This window comes from Galeopterus variegatus, unplaced genomic scaffold (assembly GCF_000696425.1).
Source record: "Galeopterus variegatus unplaced genomic scaffold, G_variegatus-3.0.2 Scaffold20, whole genome shotgun sequence".
Classification (NCBI taxonomy): domain Eukaryota; kingdom Metazoa; phylum Chordata; class Mammalia; order Dermoptera; family Cynocephalidae; genus Galeopterus; species Galeopterus variegatus.
Genome location: NW_007726131.1, coordinates 1558252 through 1579575, shown reverse-complemented (window position 1 = coordinate 1579575; position 21324 = coordinate 1558252). Strand labels below are relative to the sequence as shown.

Genomic DNA, 21324 nt, shown 5'->3' with positions numbered 1-21324 from the left:
AGCAGCAATATAACCTTGCTAACCAGAAGGCTTACCCCTCTCTACATCGACTTGGTGCAGAATTGCTCATAAGACCAGCTCCAGTAATCAGAGCTTAACCTATATAGGGACTTACATACTTGACCTACCTGCATAAATAGCCCTGGCCATTCTGTAATTACCCATCTTTTTGGGTAATTCTGTAATTACCCATCAACTGGAGGGATGAGGGTGGGAAAGACCCATGGGAACCACCTGAGGAGCTTTTTCAAGCTACAGAAGTTCAACATGCAGCACCTGGGGAGGGGAGGAAACGTGTAGTTTGCACAAGTTCACAGGTGTTTCTGCTACACCCCTCCACACACCTCCACTCCACCCCCAACCCTACATACACATCTCCACTGAGAGCCACTGCTTTAGTGTCAGTCGTTCTATCTTTTCATTTAAATAAAGTCTGATCTTAGAGTCTAAATGAAGTAACGAGGTTCTGTGTGGCTGGCCTGAACATAAAGACACCCAGAATTCCAGCTGTATTGTTTATCAAATAATTATCCTCTGCATTTTACAGATGCGTTTTACAGAGGGATTTTGGCCAAGCTGACTGACATATTTATGTCTCATTGTATCTTGTTCAGAATCTGACCTGTAGAGCATAGTACATAGCTTGCTTTCAAATTTCATTAAAGCTTAATTAGTGTTATAGAGCAGCACTGCCATGCAAAACAACGATGGAAATGTTCTGTATCTGCTCTGTCCAATATTGTGCCCTAGACACATGTGGCTTTGAGCACCTGAAATGTGTCTAGTGAAACTGAGGAACTAAATTTCTAATTGTACTTCAATTTAATTAATTTAAATTTAAATAGCTACATGTGGCTAGTGGCTACTGTACTGAAACATGAAAGTATAAAAAAAAACTTTCATTTTTAAACTAAAATAATGTAGTACTAAGGACCCATTCCATTTTTTAAAAAATCAGTTTTCATAATATCCAAAACAAAAACAGCAACAATGCTGTTAAGAGCCAAGAAGAAATTCCAGCACACTTACATTTCCACCAGGCGATGAATTCCTAAAGAAAAAGAAGATTCTGACCCAGGAGTAGATGGAACCAGGTAGGCAGGGAAGAGACTCTCCCAAGGGGAGCTCTCTGGCAAATTCCTAGTAGTCTACTACAGAACAAAGACAGACTGTCAAGGAGAGAGAAATTCCCCCTCAGAGGAAAAGCTAAATGTGTTTTTAGCCACCTGTCACTCCAGAGGGAGGACAGGATGGCAGTGTTAAATTGGTGAGTTGTAAAACAGGGAACTTAACTAACCTACAGGCCAGCTGAAGTGTTTAAAGTGCATTTTAACTGACAGAACTTCATTCCTGAAATTCAGAGGGTGGCTGACACCACCTGTATGACAGATTCAAAACCTCGATCTCTTTCATTTTATAAAACTAGCATTTTTGTTAAGACTCTTATTTCACAGAAGCAAGATTATGCTTAATTTTCGTCTAAAGTACATGCTATGAAAGTCACAGGTGACCCAGGATTCAGAGAGAGAGTGTGGCAAGGTAACACAAATGCAGGAAACAGGCTTCATTGCAAAAATATGAACCGAAATAATCCATTCAACACAAGATAGATAGCTACTGAAGGAGCGAAGGTGCAGAGGGATATAAACTGAGGAAGAAGTTCATTAACAGACCCAGAGAAGAGAGCAGGGACAAATTCTGAGCTAGGACAATATTTCTCCAACTGGATTTCAAGGACATACTGGGGAGGGGGAGGGCCTTTGGGTTCAATAAGTACGTTACATTTTTTGTTTTCATTTTACCAATTATAAAAATAAGATTTGTCTTTTTTCAATGAGAATTCTCAATTGGAAGTCACATTCAAAGAATAATAAGATTTTTTTTTCCTTTTTGTCTTTTTTACTGACCGGTAACGGGATCACAACCCTCGGTGTTGCGCCCGTACCAGGGACCGGCAACTGGATCACAACCCTCAGTGTTGCGCCCACACCGCACTCAGCCAGTGAGCGGGAACCGGTCTCCACATGGGATCCGAACCCTCAGCGGGAGCGCCGCCACACTCCCAAGCGGCGCACTCTCCAGTGCGCCACCGGGCTGACCCAAGAATAATAAGATTTTAGCTTTCTTAAGTAAATGCTTTTCAAATGTGCATTGAGAAAATTTAGCAGAGGTCTTCGAGGATTTCTTTTAAAAGGTCTGTAGTTTATTCACATCTGGAGATCAGTGACCTAGATGGAGGCAGACCACACATTCCACTTGGTTTTTATTTTACTGAAGGAGTTAGAGCAGTTTCCTAGCTTCGCCCTGAGCTTGCTTATGAAGAGATTAAACTCAGGGCAGGCTGGACGCAGTACTCATATTATATTATGCTTATATATTACTCATACTCATACTGGATCATGAGTCAGGAGGTCTGCCACTAACTCTGACTGTCCCCAACAAGCTGTGCCACTTGTCCTCTCAGAGTTTTGTTTCCTAATCTATAAAATGAAGCAAGCTGACTGGATAATTAATTACCAAGGGTGCATCCAGCTCTACACTTCTTTGACTCTAACATTAAACTACAATACCACCTTGTATTTCTTCCCTAAAAGGCTTCTCATCTACAGATCATTTTCACTGGGACTCTTATTTCATTTCTGTTCTTTTCACTGCTACCCTCCAGCACTGAGCACTGAAGGTACAGGAGGTGATGCATTGGAAGGAAAAATCAGTCAACACTCAGCATCCACCTGTTATCTACTATCACCTGGGAAGTGGGAGATGAAACTACAGAACCCAAGCTCCCAGGGCTTAGTGCAAATATAAAAGAAATACTTACTCAGAGGGACAATTTGGTGGTTTTTCTAAAGTTTAAAATGAATGAGACAGCTGTTCACTCAAGTTTGAGTAAATCAAATGGAAACATAAAGACTGTCTTTTTTACGTTTTGAGTATTATGAATAAGTTTATATAATGAAGGAAACCTCAGCCTGTTGGTTGATCCACCATGATAAGAGTGATCCTTATATTTAGTGGGCGCTCTGACCAGTTCTCCAGTACAAGCTGTGAGGAACAAGACTTCATCTGTGGGCTCATAGCAAAGAGGAAAGTGTGCTGCCCACATGCGTCCCAAAGGCATGTCGCATCGCCTCAGCCCTAATTGGAATATGATACCTGTGGTCTGAAGGATCATTGCAGGGATCAGAGGAACACAGAAGAGGTTTGTCTTGAGACCTGACTTGTAGCTAAGAGTTTCTTAGAGGCTTGAAGTCCACATTCTGCATAAAACTTATCTTCAACTCGACGTATTTTCTCCATCTTAGGGTGAAGACATCGCATCTTTGTTTGTGCCTGCTGAGGCCAAACAATGATGTTGGTTCACGGAAGTCTAATATGTGTTACGATGTGCTGTGTGCTGTGTGGGCACGTGTGTGGGCGTGTGTGTGTGTGTGTGTGTGTGTCTTTGGGCACCCGTATATTGCTGTTTCTAAGACACCACATCTCCTTTCCCATGAGTGTTCTTCTGTGTTCAGGTCTTTCATTTTTATCTCTTTGCTTCTTCTGTGAATCTCACTGCCTGCTGGCTGTCTCTCTACCTCTCTTCCCTCCTCTCAACTGGCTCTTTTTTACTAGCTATAATTTAAAACTGGAAGGATCTTTAAAACAATTATTTGCACTAATTAACTCGAGTTTTATATTCTCCCTTACTAATTCAAAAAGACAGTGAGTAGGGTACTCCGCCCCCTTATTGTATCATTAGATCTCAAAGTAAATAGTTTCTCTGCCCTGACACCAGAGAAAGCAGGAGGAGGGATAAAAGAGGGGGCCGAGGCATCCTCCAGCATATCCAGTGGGGGCTACTCCCTGTCCAGACCTTCCTCAAACTTCTTCTCTCTTTCTCCCTCTCTATGTTCCCTCCCCCCCATGAATATTTCATCCCTCCTAGAGTGTACTTCTACAGAGGATTAAGATCAGTTCCTTAATCGTTCCCAGCTCCCAATAGCCAACATGTCTGCTATGGTCAAGCTCCTCCCACACACACACAATCCTTAAAAGTCAGTCATTCTGATGAGTTGAACACAGAGCACCAAAATACTCTCAAGGTTACTCAGGCGTCAGCCCCTCCTCTAGCAGTAGAACCTCTTCTTTTGACCTTTTTCTTATCTGGGCTACCCGCTGAAATTTAGCCTGTTAGCTTACACCTGGAAATATATCTGGCCTGCCTTGGGAGGGGATAGGGCCCTGGCACCCAGAGCAAAACATAGAGGGGACTGCTGTTTAACTCTTCACTAAAAGTCACACTGTACAGGATGATGAGTCCCCGACTGTCCTCACCAATGGAGGGCTCCAGCCCCCCAGACGTGGTCCTCTAGGCCTGGTGAGCTTATTGAGCCTCCAGGAGATGTAGTATTGCTCATCCCTGTAACAAGAAACGCATTACTGCTTCTGTCTCTTCTGTCAAAATAATGACCTCCTTCATTTGGTGTGGAGCCAAATGCAAGATGATAATAACTCCAAAGCAAAATAATGACCTATTTGAAATGATTCGATTTGAAATCATCTTGTGTGTTCTATCCTAGTTATAATTTGGCTAATTGCTTAATAATTCTGTTTAAATGTCTACATTTCTGCAAACATCAATTCATTAGGCCTACTTTTTCTGGTTGAAAAATCCCTTTGCTTCTCTAAGTATCCCCTGCCCCTTTCTTCCATTTGCACTTTTGCCTGAGCAACGTTCTGATGACATAAATAGCATCCCTTCAGAAAGGTGTTGAACAGATCAAGGTGTCTCTCTGTGTTCCAGAGCCCAAGCACTGTAATCTATGTCCTTGAAACAGTACCTGTCATCGGAAAGATCGAAGACCGCATCTTTAAAAAGCCAGCTTCCCTGATAGACAAATGAAGCTGTGATTCCTGGCAGCTCTAACCCCCTCCTGCAGTGTGGGGCATGCTGTACTTGACATAGTGAGAGGCCACCCAAGGAAGAAAAAGGCAGGTCCAGATTCGAAGAGCCCGCAGCCCGACTGGCAGCTACTCAGCTGGGAAATTCAACCCCGGGGCACATTTACACATGTGAAAAAAGATCCAGGTTAAAACCCTGCTCAAAGCAGAGGCCGCCTCAGAGCACAACAACGTGCAAACACAAATACACACACTCACACATCTCCGGCTTGGTGGAAGAAGGCACCTGGCTCAAAGCTGAGCATCGTTACTGTGTCTCTGCAAGGGTAGCCTGTGACTTTCCCTTTCTGGCAAAGGTGACAGACTAGGCCACTAAACAGATGCTGATGTGTTCCTCAACATCCTGCCCTTCTATGTAATGTATGAGCTGAAAACTTCCAATGTTGCTTTTCATTTGAAATGATGTTTCTGGCACCCAACTTTAAACTATCAATTTGCTTCATCCAAATGTTCACATCCAGAAAAGAGCCAACACAGTCATTCATGCCTTTGAAGAAGTGAGAAGGAACTTGAACAGACTTAGAGGAGAGGCCTAGATCTTCTATCCTGAAAACTTTGTCAGGCCAGCAATGGATAAAAAGTGACCTAGGGAACAACCAAATGAGAGAAGTAAGGAGAGGGCCAAATGAGAAGCAGGAAATGAGAGGCTATAAAATCAGATAGAGGTATTGGAGAGGAAGGAATTAAGTGTCCATGGACAGAAGGAGAAGACAACCCATTCGTCTGAGTTTTGTGGCATGCCATGTCTTTAAACAAAACCTGTCTCAATAGGCCCATCTGCATGTACAGATGCACCCCGGGAGGCGGAGAGAGTGTTATTCACTAGGAGGGAAGTGAGGCACTAACTGGGCACTGACACTGGCCGCCTGGGGACTCAGAGCATGGGCAGCAAAGGCAGCCTCCCTCCAAGGTCATCCATGGGGCATTTTTGCAGGTTCCTTTCAGGATAAGGTGTCACCCCCACCAAGTGTCTCATTCTTTCCTGGTTGACCACAATATCCTGCCAAGGGAGGTCAAAACAGATGAAATGGTTCTGGAAAAGAATGGAAGAGAGAAGTCTGTCCTCGTGCAGGACTAGATAAACCAGTTGGCACTCACCCCCCACCCATGTCCTGTACAGGCACCTTCCAGCAATTCTCTGTGAAGATGGAAACAATTGAGAAAATGCAAGATGACTTCATCCAGAGAGCAATAGCTGAGGAGGAGTACATGACCTTGAATTGCCTTTAGAGGTCTAGTTGATCTGTGTGTGCACAATTGACTTTTACTTATCTCTCTTAAAAAGCTACTCTGAATTGCTCTGGGATAATCTGGAATTTGAAATGATGCCCTCAAAGAATTACAACAACCCATAGAACTATTGCTCGATCCATGCATTTCTAACTTTGTTTTTTGGGCTTTTTCCCTGCAATACTTTTCTTATTGGGTATCTAAAATCTCTCTTGAGTTCTTGATTTACAATACAATTTTATTCCTCCAGTCTGGGTGGCATTGCCTGAGGAAGCCAAAGATAAAAATAATAAAAACCAGTAGTGTGACTAATTTAGGTAGTGCTTAGACTTAAATAAGACCATTCCAAGTATTTCACACGTATTAATTCATTCCATCCTCACCACAACCTTATGAGGTAAGTGCTACCATTAGACCCATTTTACACATAAGGAAACTGAGCCACAGAAAGATAAGACCCTTGCCCAGGGCCACACAGCTAGCAGGTGCAAACTCAGCAGGCCTGGCCACCATGCCTGCTCTCCATGGCTGAATCCCCCAGCGTCTCTGCTATGAATGGAACAGCCAGGAATGACGTTACTATTTTTAATCTCTAATAATAAAGTGTGAGCTCTTAACTGATTTTACCTTAACCACTGTGTTTTTCCCTCCCACACTCTCAGACGATGGAAATGCTTAAGGCAGACTAAGGTAGCGTGAGACGGCACGTGTAAGTGTGGGCGTGGCTCGTGGGGGCCGTGTAAGTGTGGGCGTGGCTCGTGGGGGGTCGTGTCGTGTGCGCTTCCGCCCGCGCCCCGCATGTCCTCTGCGCTCTGCTCCTCTGACCCCGCTTTCGGCGCTTGGCGCTCGGGCCGCATGAACCGTTACTTTTAAGCGATTGATCTTGTGTCTTTGCTCCTGAGTTTATACTTGCGCTGCTCTCCCACGATCCCCGGCCCAGAGGTAAGGGCCAGAGCACCTGCAGCTGTCAGCCTGACGCCTCCCGGGAAGGAGCTGTGGAGTCCCGGTGATGGTCTGCTTGTGCTTCTGTGACTATGAGACCTCACATGGTCAGCTGTTAGGATTCCAGGCATGTGTCCACGCTCTCCCTGCCACATACCACTGCACAGTTTGGAAGCATGTGTGTGGGCTGCTCCTGCAGGCCACGGTCCTCCACAGCGCAGCTCAGCCGTGCAGTGCTGTCTGGGGCCGCCTGCCTGAGAGGATCATTGCTCTGCGAGCCTCCGTGTGAGTGGGCGCTATGTGCATGTAAATACCGCTGTGCCAAGTAACAAGCCTAAAATGAGCCCTGGGGAGAAGAGGGCATCTTCTCCTTTATTGTCGTCTCTCTGTGCATAGGCGTATGATGGACACATATACACAGATGGAACGAAAGTGACTAGGAAGGAGAAAGAATAATGGGTTGAAGCCAGATATGGGCCATTTTGGCCCTTCGCTGCGCACACACACAGCACACACACACACACACCAACACACATACACACACACAATTTCTTCTGCTGTTCCTTGATTCTACATAAACTATATTTCCAATTTCAGTGATTTCTTTTTTTTTTTTTTTTAAAGATCCGAACCCGAGGCCTTGGTGTTATCAGCACCGCACTCTACTGAGTGAGCCACGGGCCGGCCCCAATTTCAGTGATTTCAATATGTGATAAACTAGACTTACAGAATAAATAAATTGGAAAGGAGGCATTTGCGCCTAGCTAAGAGTATACCTGGAACATTTAAAATACAATCCCGCCTTGTCATACAGACTTCCCTCACCTGATGGTGATTACAAGGTTGGAACTGTCTCTTGTTCTCAGTGTCACTGAAATTTCGAGTGTGCATTGAGTGGGAATTAAGAGGAAACTTTCCGAGTTAGTTGTCAGAGATGATAAGAGTTTTAAACTCGAGGGGCTGTATGAAATGTGACTGAGCACTGCTCAAGTCCCTGCAGTGCTGAGACCCCAACCCATCATCTAGACACAGAATTCTAGAGCTACCAAGTCTAGAGATGGAGACTTCATTCCACACCTTTTAATTCATAGAGGATGCCTGGGGCCTCAAGAGAGAAAGTAACTTGCCCAAGATTGGACAGAGCCTGGATTAAAACTCAATCTTCCTCTTTCCATCAAAGCATCTTACTGGTGTAGCATCCCATCTCATTTCTCTCTGGAAGAGAACCCTGTACACACCACCAGGAGAGCTTTGTAGAAGTGAAGGAAAGTGAAGGAGCTTACATCACAAGTAAGGACCCCAGGTCCCTGTCCTGATTCTGCCACTATCTGGGTGAGCTTGAGAAAGCTACTATGCCTCTCTGACCTCAGGCTCATTTCAAAATGAGTTTGAAAACAGCTGATTTCAAAAAGTGCATGATGCTAAGTTTGCTCGTTAACCTCAGCTATTTTTCATGCAGTTTCCTCCCAGCGGTATTCATTTTCCACTACAACATTATGGAAGAAGTTATAGTCAGGCTGTGCAAACAGGGAGAGCCTATGGGAGCAAGAGCCCCGTGAGTCTCTGTTACTAACTGCAGAAGAACAAGGGCAGGAAGGAGAAGGTGCAGATGAGAAGCAAGTAGCCTGCCCCCTTTACACGAACCTATCAAACTCAGGTAGACTGGCAAACCTCAGGTGTGGTCATCTCAAATGCTGATTTCTGAAGTTTGGGGTTATCCAACTGGTATCTATTTTTCTCCTTCCCAGGATACAACTGATTAGAGTTCTGGAACTTAAGGAGAACTACTAGGTGAACAGGGTTACATTTTCTCCTTTTCAGTGTATTGCTAACCAAGTTAATGAGGCCAGGGAGGTCTTTGAGGCAGTCAGGCAATAATCTGAAAGCCAATTAGGCAAGAATAGAAACCCACACATGCCGGCTTTCAGCATAGTTTTGAAATACATTCCTTGTTTACATAAAATTATGGAAATACAGACATTAACCAAATATGCAATGTCATTTTAACAGAGTTTTCTTTTTCCATGGTAAATGCACAGCATTTTTACAATAAATCTTTTTTAGAGAGCAAAGAATCATCACATGATTTAACATTTTGGCCCATTTGGATTTCTATATATCAAGTTTGGCTTAAAATCCAAATTTTTCCAAAATAGCCCAGAGTCTAAGCAGCCTTCCCTGTATCTAATACTGATTCAAAGTTGGGTGGGAGGAGCAGGACAGGATATAGAAGGATGGGGAAAATCATGGAGGTGGATAATTTCTTGTGTACCTCTTCGGTTCTAATGCTGCTGGGCAAAACACAGCACAGCAGAGCTGCGGCCTCAGAAAGGATTACCAGGATAGAATTTCAGCTCCAAAAATTGCTGGCAGCGAAGGGGCTTAGAGATAGCAAATCTGGCTGGAAGGGGTGTGCGAGGGATTCTTGAAGTTGCATTTGCATGTCACTTCACATAAGATTGATAAATGTCAATCAACCATGTTATTTGGAAGGGGCAGCTGTTGGAAATTATGGAGGGGGACTACAGGCCCCTCTTGGCAACCATCAGTGCCCTGGTGTTACCATTCCTTCTCCTGTAACAACTGGAGCACTGTTTGAAGAGGAAAATGGCATCCTTGGGCAGCCACTTGAGAGCAGTCGGTCGATCCACTGAGGATGCTGGGCAGGCAGGCGGGGATTATGAGCTTCTTGCCTCACTTCTCCCTATGCCCAGAGCACCCTGAACAACTCAACCAGCTTGGGTGGTGGGAGGGGAGTGCAGTGTTCAATCTTCTTCCAGGTTCCTCCCGGCCCCTTCCTAGCATAATCATTGTCCTGCTGAGACCTCTAGTGGAAAAACTGGAAATTGCAGGTGTCTGATGAAAGAAAGGAGCCGAGCCTGTGGGCTACCCCCGAACCACAGCCGACACCTCCACAGGCTGTGGAGGCCTGAAACACTTTCTAGATGGAAGAAGGGGAACATCTGTAGTCTGAGACCCCTGAAATAGCCTGGAGGCCTGGTGTCCCGTCGATGTAGGAATATACTCAGATGGCTTTTTAGACCTGGTTTCTCCCTGGTTAGCCATAGTGATGAGGATTCTGCCTACTTTTGTGTTTCTGGTTATTCCAGCTTAGTTCTGGGATCTGGTGAAAGCTCTAGGTTTGGCTGGTTCTTCATGCCTTGTCCTAGAGCACACCTGAAACTAAACTGAATTCCCAAAAGTCTGAAGAGCCAGCCCAGAGCCTGCTCATCTGACAAGACACACGCCAATCCACAGTGGCTCCCTGAGTGCCCTGCACATACTGGCCTGGCTCCGGGGACGGGTGGTCCTGCACTGTTTCCCCAGACACTCACCTCCTGGGCAGACAGAAATAAGCTGTCTGCCACCACTACCCCCAACACCCTGATCCTGAGTATTCCCCAGAGTAGTAAGTAGGTTACACCTGAGTGACATCAAACTAAATTATTTTAATTGTTTTAAGCCAGTGGTTCTCAAAATGCGGCCCCAGACCAGCAGGATCAGCAGCACCCAGGAACTTGTTAGGCATGCAAATTCACAGGCCCCAGCCCTACTGAATCAGAAATTCTGGAGTGGGGCCTGGGAATCTGTTCTATAAGCCCTCCAGTGATTCTGAGGCCTCCGAGGTTTGAGAACCACCGCTCCAAACATTGATTCTCAAATGTCAGTAGATATAAGACTACAACTCTCAGCTTACTTAAAATGTAGGTTCTGACCCCTCACCCACAGAGATTTAGTAATCCTGCAGTGGGGTGCAGAAATCTGCTTTTTAACCATCATTCCATGTAATTCTGATGAGGAGACTCACAGGCCACCACTTTGACAAATTCTGCTGTAGAAGGAACAGCGCCATCTTTGCCAGCACCATTTAGCTTTCTCTCTTGAATTAGAGATGAATATTGTTCTCCTATCTAGCTGATCATGAAAGAGACCTCAGTAAGTATATCCAAGTACTCCCAAGTCTTCAGATGGGATTGCATTGTTCCTTTGACAAATTAGTTTTTGCTGCCCCTGGAAGGAACATCTCAATGGAGTCTGCATCACAACCCAAAAAGGAAGCATTTCTCTGGAAAGAGATATGAATTACTGAGAGAACAGAAAGAACAGGAGGCCCATGGCTGGGTGTTTTCTGAGTGTGGTGACATGTACCCTTGTGAGTCTGGGTGTCTGGGCTGCTGTGCTGGGCTCCCCTCAGTAGCCATGAGCCATCTGTAGGCTGTGAGCCCAGCAGGTGCAGCATGCCCTTTCTTCTCCCTCCTAGCACAGTTAGCAGTTTAGTGGTGCTTTCACACAGGGCCCAGGAGGATGGTTGATTATGATACCACTAGGAAATAACAGTTCTCCCATTTTGAGGTTATAGTTACACTTGGCTTATACAGCCATTGCATTGATCACCCTGGAAAAATAAAGTTTGTTTCTGTGAAGATTCCTGTGAATGTGAAGTCCCAACCCCTGTTCTCCTTCTGTCCCATTTAACCCTCCCATCTAACAGCCTCCCGCCACCTTCCACCCCCCGTTCTCTTCAGCTCACCTGCACCTTCTCGGTGTGTTCCAAGGGGACTAGTATGTAGAGTCACGTATTTAAGAATCTGACGGGAGCAGCAAGAGACTCTGCTGACACTGTCTCCCAGCAACTACAATTTGCAAACATTGTCCAGGCACCAGCACTACAAAGATACCGTCTGCTGGGGCAGCAGCTTCATCGGGCTCAAGCGTCTATTCTTTTCAAATCATGTGGGTAGAGCAGGCAAAAGCTGGCTTCCTTCCTTCCCTCCTCCCTTCCCTCCTCCCTTCCCTCCTTCCTTCCTTCTACGCTTCCCCTCTCTCTTCTTCCTTCCTTCCTTCCCTCCCTCCTTCCCTGTTTCCTTCCATCTTCTTTCCCTTATCTGCTTTCCCATCCTCCCTTTCCCACATTTTTCATGCTTCTGTGACCTCCACCAGCTTTCCTCCCGACACACACTTCTTGTTGGGCCCCCACAATCCTGAAAAGCAGGCAGAACCCACCCACCCCCACCCCCAGGAGCTCAAAGAGCCCCACCAGCACTAACTGCTGACACCACGAGCATCCTGCCTGGCAGGGAATGCCACCTTAATTAACTGTAAAGCATAATTAAAAGACGGCACTACCCTTGCTCAGACAGAGGGAGAGAGAAGGGGAGCAGGAAAGGGAGGGGCAGCAACAGAAGTTCCAAGGGGAAGCCACAAATGGTGTCAGATTGCGAAGTTACTGTGAGTCCAGAACAAGCGCAGTCTGCTGTCCCCACGGTGGGGTCGGGCACTGGACTTAAAATCATGAGTCAGTGGGATGGGAGGAGGAGGAAGAAAAGAGGAAAATACAGAAAGCAGGACAGTAGGAAAGAGAAGAGAAGGCCATTGTCCAGGGAGAACCACTGTCCACACAGAGTGTCCGGTTAGGAAGGACTCTGTTCAGGAGTTGGGAGTGGGCAGAGCTGGCCGTGCTGACGGAAGCTCTGACTTTGGTCTCGCTTACCTTTCCTTTTCTCCTACACCAGGGCCACATGACCAGTGCAGTCCCACAGGGTCCTGAGCTCAGAAGGGCCCCATGCTTGTGGTTTAATGTCCTACAGCCCCAGTCTTGAAACTGTTAATAATTGTATATGTGATTTTGTATTTTGTAAGTGAAGTCCAATGGGATGACAGACCCTGGAGCATGCATGGGGAGGGAGACTGGAGACTGCTCAGGTGCCCTGCCACCTCCCCTCCCTCCTCCCCTCCTCCCTATGGGTGGGTTCTCAGCTAACTCTCCTGCCCCCTGGAACCCTGGGCCCTGGCCAGCCTCCCCTTGCTGTACCTGCCCAGTGACCACTGCCACCCAGGGGTGGAGACACAGGTGGGGAGCACCATAGCTGGACACACTTATCCTGCAGCATCTCTGGTAGGGCAGAGCAGTGGCTATCCCTGCCTAGGACTGGCAGGGCTGCAACATGTGTGGTGGACAGTGAACAGGAAGCCACAATTGGATGAGAGGCAAGCCTACCACCCACCCTGATCCAGTTAGTTACCCAGTAAGGAGGCTGCAATGCTTTTCGGGGTCACGTGTCTGCCATGGGTGGAAATACCACCAGTGGGGAGGGGAGGTTCCCCAGGCCTGCCCCAAGTCAGGGAACAATGTGGGAGGGGGAATCCAAGAAGCCATCAGGCCAGAGTGGGCAGCCTGTGAGGGTCCTCGAGTATCCCTGTGACAGAGGGAGCTCCCTCAGCCTGCTCCTCTGAGCCCACTCTGTGTCTGGGAGAACTTTCTCTTCCTCCTTCCAATCTTCCTGAGCTGTCTATTTGCCTTTTCTCACCAGCTTGAGGCACACTCCAGGGACAAAATACAGATTGTGTGATTTCGGTGATTGCACAAATGCTCTGACATTTGTGTTTAAAACTGGCATTGCACGATGTAAAGATAAATGGTAAAATTGGTGGGAATAATTTAATTTTTTTATTTACTTAAAATGACATTTAATAAAAAAAATTTTTTAAATCCATGACAAGGTGAAAGGGAGACCACAAAAAAAAGATAAAAGTTTTATGTTTTAGTAGCTTTAGTGGCACTTTTTTCCGCTTTTTGAACAATTTTTATTTAGCAATAGGTCTGCAAATTATGTAGCTGGTCCTGCCTGCACCCTAATCTCCCCTGACTTGGAGATGATCACGTTTGTCATTAGGCAATGTTAGAGGTAAAATTCTAACTCTGTAAGAGGAAAACAGTTCCCAATCTATGAGTGTAGGTAAATTCAATCTTATTCATCCATTCACCCACGGTAGAAAAAGGAGGAAACCTAGAAGTAAAAGAACAAAGAGATACTTGCATTTAGATGAGCAGTTTAGGGGAGAAAAAATAATTCTCCCTCTGCCCTTCTTAGTTCTCAGCCAGGACGGACCCCTGTAACAAAAAACAGGTTAACAAGAGAAAAACAAACAGAAGTTTATTAACATGCATACCTCATGTGTACATGAAGATATCCAGAGAAACGAGGCATATTTTGCAGGTGACATACTCTAGCCTCCTACAGCACTCATCACATTTTTAGGGCAACCTCCTATAAGCACAGGACAGTGTGAAGTTTCATGGTGAGATCAATTTGTTAATTATGACAGACTCCAACAATGTAGGCTTTTTATACTCAACATAGACTGTCTATAGTCCCAGCATATTACACATGACTGAGGTCATTTATCATCCTCCTGTCTGAAGTCTGCTGCCTCGAAAGACAATAAATAGAACTGTAGCTTCTCATAGTTTTATTATGATAAAAGGGAACAAAACAGAATTAAATGCAGAAAATATCATTTCCTTAGCACCATTTGTCTGAGTAAAATGTGTGGGGCTACATTTTCAATGAGATTTTTAAAAGACAGAGTAGAGCAACTTGGCCCTTCCTTCCAGGTCAAGAAAACTTTATTCAAAGTGAGGCCTGCTATGGTTTATAAATTCTCGTAATTACTCTCCATTCACTTGTAATGTAGCCACCCAAACACACCTTTCTCTGCACACGTGTGAACATTGGTAAGCTCTTTAAGGCAGGCATGGGAAGCTTAATGTATTTCCTGTGAAACTGTACCATTCTCCTTGATCAGCTTATCCCAGCTTTGCAAGCTGAAAAAATTTCATTCCCGACACCAACAGCCTGTTAAATTGGTTCTGATTAATAATTGAATCTTAAGACCCTTCTAGGACAACATTTACAACAACAGATTAGTGGGGAGGGGAGGGTGATACCGTGCAGCATCGTTTGGTGATGGGACAGACTGATGACCTCAACTGGAGGTTAAATGTACAGAGTCCATACTCTGGGAGAGTTTAAATCCTTAGAAAAATCCATCATAAAAATACACAGGAATGTCTCCCCTGCAGACTGATGGGCCTACCGTTTATTTCCTCGTAATATATTTTAATGCTGATCCAGCCACATTCTTCTTGGATTTAGAGTGCGTCTGCAGGTCACATTCTTATGGTTCACATTAAGCTCTCTCGGATTTTGAATTATTTATAATGGAGTTGAAGAATATTTCTTGCTTTAATCCTGAAAGAGAAAATACAGTCTTCCTGAAATGTCAGACAGAGAAACAGATAGGCTCCTAGCTTAACATCTAAAAGAATAGCCCTCAGGATGTTTTTCAGACATATGGTTGTCCAGATAACTCTATATGTTTATGGCAAACCTGTAAGTTTGTCCATGCTTGTACAACACCAGAACTTGCCTGAGCCCAGAATCTCCCACCCCAATCTATAACTGAAGGTAATTTCAATCCTATTATTCTTTTATTTGCAGAGGAGGAAAAAAAGAAGAAAACCTAAAAGTAAAAGAACAAAGTGATTCTTGCATTTAGATGAGTATCCATCACATTTTTACGTAACCCCTAGAGTTTCTCAAAGGAGATCTTTAGGTTGCCCTAAAATGTGGCATCAGAACCATCTGGGGAATTGGTTTAAAATGCTGATACTGCATCCTGCCCAGATCTACTGATTCTCTTCGGAAATTTTTGAGTTCACAAGGAGACTCTAATATAATACAATTTAAAAACCACCAACGTTCAGACACTTTTAATAACTTCACTGAATTATTGCAAAATCTAAGGATACAAAAATTCTACTGCACATGTGAGAATCTTTAAAACTCTTGCTTAGTTAGACTAATTTGTATGTTTTGTAATTCCAAGAAATCGAGAGCAAATTTCTTTCAACTTTCCTCCTTTCAATAAGCATGCATTGAGAATGTACTGTGACCTGGGTACTGTGCTGGGTTCTGTAAATTAACTGATCTCCAGAGCTTTTCTATGAACATTGATACTCCTACATGTTTGGTATATGTCAGAAAACCTCAGGCTGCAAAAGAGAGATAAAAAGTGAATTTTTGAGAGAATTAGGGGAAAAGGTAATAATAACAGCTGCTGACCTAAAAGAAAATGAAACTGAACTTATAAAGCATAGAATTTATTGAGCCAATGTTATGATCACAACCAGGGAAACACATAGGTCAGGTCACCCTGAGAAATGTGCCCCAAAGGGGCCCAGCAGAACTTAGCATTATATAATCACAAGAAGGGGAGAGAATCAAAGGAGAGAGAGAGAAGAGGACAGCCCCCTAATCATTACATCAGTTTTCTATTGGTTAGTACATATATATAAATTTCGGAATGTTACTAGGTTATATCCCACATGCAGAACATCTAGGGTAAGTGTTACAAGAAGCATCCAAGGTTATTTTATTACTTTATCTGGTGCCTGTATGTCTGGAAATGGTCTTATAATAATGTTTTCCAGAACACATGGACATGACTCCTGGCTTATCCTAGATTTCCCAGGGCACTATAATTTAGCTGACCTGGTCAAAGCATGTTTTTTCATTATCACAATAAAGAGATTCCCAATCCCCTTGCATTATTGTGGTCTTGCTGTATGTCAGAGGCTTTGCCTGTATTATTTTATTTCACCCACACAATAACCTAGGAAATGAGTACAGGTATATTGTCCCTGTTTTACACATGAGGATACCATAACCCGGTGAGGCTTTTTGACTAGTAAATGATGAAGCAGGGACTCAGGCCCAGAAGTATGAATCTGGAACAAAGGCTCTTATTCACCACTATTTCAACTATCACAGTAGTTTTCCTTCCACTAATAAGGCAGAACCAGGAGGTGATACTATCAAATGTAAATATTTTATAATATCATGTGCCACCTAATTTCTATTCCAATGGCAATTCATTCTATATTAAATCCAAGTATACAATATATGCCAGGCTTTGTGCCAGGCTCTGAATAAATGTGTGCCTGAAGAAGCTTCCAATAACTAAGACATTCAGTTACATAGAAAGTCCAGAGTTTGATCAAGGAAGCTGGGGGTTTTGAGTTCTATCTTGAGGCTATTCAGCTGCCTGGACTTCCTTTCTAAAATTCTCCCAGGAAAAATAGTTTTCAATCCCCTTGCATTATTGTGATGTCAGAACAACTCTGCCAGTCTGACTGTTCTTACTCAAGCAAAACCACTCCTGGGAGCAGTAAACTTGAAATTGAATTCCCTTTGTCATGAAATCTGGAATTTTTCTTTTTTCTTTAACACCATTCAGTGTGTTGAAGTCAGTCTTTTTCCTCCTTTCTGGATGCTGGTAAAATCTACTGAGCTCCCAAAACTAGCACCCTCAATGTAATCCCCAATAAAAACAGTGAAACTATGCACAGGAACAGCAGGGAGTTTTCTCACTGAAGATTCTGCTGGAGAGAAATAGGGTGTGTGATTTGCAATTATTACTACATAGCAGCTTCTGTGGCAGTTAAAATCAAGTTGAAATAAACTTGGTAAATTCTAGCTGTGTCCCAGGCTACTTCTTGCCATGAAGGCTGGATATAAACCAGAATAACCTACTGTCAATACAAAAACTGTATAAAAATGTCTTGAAGACCCTTTAGACTTGCCCTGAAAGCTAGCTTTGCAGATTTCTTTAATCCCAGACCAATCAATGTGTAGGAACTTTCCTCAGTCTCTTCAACATTACAGGTGTCCCAGGACTGATGGGGGCTTCCTGGGGACAAAACAGCCCTCCGGGGTCAGTTACAGGCTGTGGGACCTGGGAGCAGGCTCAGATCTAACAGCAAACTACAACTTGAAGGCCTGCCCACCCCTAACTCTTTGGTCGCCCAGAGCAGACCTACCTCAAAAGACCCCCTTTTAAACATAAATATGGATAAATAGTGTCTTGCCCTGCCCTGCTTGGACTCAGTCAGTGTCCCAAGCAGCTTGCCCCACCTTGAAAACCCTCAGTCCAGGATCCCCAACAGCACACTGTCTGCTTTCTCACCTCCATTCCTAGTCAGCTGAGCATAGCTGGAGAAAGACCCCAAATACAGTGATGCTCCCCTACACCTGCATACCTCTGACTTCCGCTGGGCACTCCCTGCCACTTGGCACATCTTCGGTCCATTCCTTCTTGGCCCCTCCCACATCATTTCCAGAAGTGACTCCAAGCCTTCTCCTCTTTGCCCCATTCTGCAACATACCTCCACCCTCGGTGGACCCCAAACTCACCCAATGACAACTTCTCCAAATTCCTTCCATCACCTCAAATCTTTCTTTATTTTCACCTTTTATTCCCTCATCTCTGTCCCTGTCCTTTTTCTGTCTCAGAGCCTACTCTTCCTACTGAGTTCTTAATCCCTTCCCCTGTGGCCCCTCCATTACTTTCTTTTTCCCCACACTGAAGTGCTTTCTCTCCATTGGCTTCTTCCCCTCGTCATATAACTGTGCCTAATGCAGGGAGGGTTGATTATTAAGTAATCCACAGTTTAATAATGAATGGACACTGTGTCGTGTGGTCACTCACAGCAATATAGTTGTCATAACTAACTCTGAGTACCAGCTAATGATTCGCTAAGTCTCTGTTTAATCGAGATTGATCGAGCATTTTACCCCTAATAAAGGAAGCTCATGACATCCTGGGGATTTACTGAATGTGCAAAGCTAAAAAGACCTCTAGGTTTCCCAGGACAGTCCTCCAAAGGCAGTGCTAGGGATGGAGCTGAGGGACCTGGCCCATCCCTTCCATGCCATTCTCATCTTTTTGCAGCCTCTTCACAAAAGCACCAGGAGTTTTCGACCACACACTCCAAGAGAGCAATAAGGGCCCACTCAAGCAATAAGGCAACTATATGTAATGGATTAAAAGTATTGAGATGTATATTTTATCCCCTATGATATAAATTATTTATAGAACAAATCCCAAGCTCTACCAGTGAATGCCTCTCTCTTCCGGCATCTCTCTTTGCTCTTGCTAAAAACTGGAAAAATTAAATCAAATGTTTAAGTAAACCTATATTTCCTTCTGTCTCCAGGTTTGATAGGGGCACATAAAGTATGCTAAGAATCCAGCATGAAATAGACAGGAAAATGTACTCTTCATTTTGAATTTTTTTCCAGAATATGTTTTTATCAATACATCTACCACAGGCAAAGTCATCTCAGACTTTTCCCTGACAGTCTTATACTTTCTGCTGTCATGTGCAATTAGGCACTTTTTAAAGTTAAAAATAATAGTAAAACATACAATAATAGGATACAGTAGGTGAACCCTCCATATCACTGTTGATAAAGATCTTATTTCAATATGATATAAACCAGGTATCTTTAATTTATATCAATTGTATTTTATTGTAATTTAGTGTGGAAGAAAGGGTCAATCAAATATATCAAAAACACTTAACACACAGAGGAATTCTACTCTGCTATAAAAAAGAATGAAATACTACCATTCGCAACAACATGGATGGACTTAGAGAAAGTTATATTAACTGAAACAAGTCAGGCACAGAAAGAGAAATACCACATATTCTCACTTATTTGTGGGAGCTAAAAATAAACACAAATAAATAAAACAGGGGAGAAGACACAACAATCACAACAATTCCTTTTTTTTTTTAAATAAGTTTTATTTTTTTTATTTTTTTTATTTATTTATTTATTTATTTTTGAATTTTTATTTTGTCGATGTACAGTGTGGTTGATTATTGTGGCCCATCACCGAAACCTCCCTCCCTCCTCCCTCTCATTGGGTTGATTCCAGCTCTTGGCTATTGTGAAGAGTGCTGCAATGAACATTGGGAAACAGGTATACCTTCGACTTGATGTTTTCCATTCCTTTGGGTATATTCCCAGTAGTGGGATAGCTGGATCGTATGGTAGCTCTATCTTCAGCTGTTTGAGGAACCTCCAAACCATTTTCCATAGGGGTTGCACCATTTTGCATTCCCACCAACAATGTATGAGAGTTCCTTTTTCTCCACAACTTCGCCAGCATTTATCGTTCAAAGTCTTTTGGATTTTAGCCATCCTCACTGGGGTGAGATGGTATCTCAGTGTGGTTTTGATTTGCATTTCCTGGATGCTGAGTGATGTTGAGCATTTTTTCATATGACTGTTGGCCTTTTGTATATCTTCTTTAGAGAAATGCCTGCTTAGCTCTTTTGCCCATTTTTTGATTGGGTTGCTTGTTTTTTTCTTGTAAAGTTGTTTGAGTTCTTTATATATTCTGGATATTAGTCCTTTGTCGGATGTGTATTTTGCAAATATTTTCTCCCACTCTGTTTGTTGTCTTTTAGCTCTGTTAATTGTTTCTTTTGCTGTGCAGAAGCTTTTTAGTTTGATATAGTCCCATTTGTTTATTTTTCCTTTGGTTGCCCGTGCTTTTGGGGTTGTATTCATGAAGTCTGTGTCCAGCCCTATTTGCTGAAGTGTTTCTCCTATGTTTTCTTTAATAAGTTTTATTGTTTCAGAGTGTATATTTAAATCTTTAATCCATTTTGAGTTGATTTTAGTATATGGTGAGAGGTATGGGTCTAGTTTCATTCTCCTGCATATGGATATCCAGTTCTCCCAGCACCATTTGCTAAAGAGGCAGTCTCTTCCCCAGTGTATAGGCTTGGTGCCTTTGTTAAAGATCAGATGGCTGTAGGTGTGTGGGTTGATTTCTGGATTCTCTATTCTGTTCCATTGATCAATGTGTCTGTTTTTTTTCCAGTTCCATGCTGTTTTGGTTATTATAGCTTTGTAGTATAGTTTAAAGTCAGGTAGTGTTATGCCTCCAGCTTTATTTTTTTTGCTCAGCATTGCTTTGGTTATGCGTGGTCTTTTGTTATTCCATATAAATGTCTGGATAGTTCTTTCCATTTCTGAGAAAAATGTCATTGGAATTTTGATGGGGATTGCATTGAATTTGTATATCACTTTGGGTAGTATGGACATTTTCACAATGTTGATTCTTCCAATCCAAGAGCATGGGATATCTTTCCATCTTCTTGTATCCTCTCTAATTTCTCTCAGTAGTGGTTTGTAGTTCTCATTATAGAGATTTTTCACATCCTTGGTTAACTCAATTCCTAAGTATTTTATTTTTTTGATGGCTATTGTAAATGGGCAGGAATTTTTGACTTCTCTTTCTGCATGTTCACTATCGGAGAAACGAAATGCTACTGATTTTTGTGTGTTGATTTTGTATCCCGCTACTGCACTGAAATCATTTATCAACTGCAAGAGTTTTTTTGTAGAGGCTTTGGGCCGTTTGATATATAGGATCATGTCATCTGCAAACGGGGATAGGTTGACTTCTTCTTTTCCAATCTGGATGCCATTTATTTCCTTCTCTTCTCTGATTGCTCTGGCTAGTACTTCCAATACTATGTTGAATAGGAGTGGTGAGAGACAACAA

The 21324-nt window shown here is 43.5% G+C and overlaps 1 long non-coding RNA gene across 1 annotated transcript in view; it reads left to right on the top strand.

Moving 5' to 3' along the window:
* The first annotated feature begins 6834 nt into the window (after positions 1-6834).
* Positions 6835-21324, top strand: part of LOC103586706 — a 47113-nt gene continuing 32623 nt past the window's right edge. Inside the window, exon 1 of the long non-coding RNA XR_550171.1 lies at positions 6835-6883. This is a non-coding gene — a long non-coding RNA (uncharacterized LOC103586706). The remainder of the gene's footprint in view (positions 6884-21324) is intronic.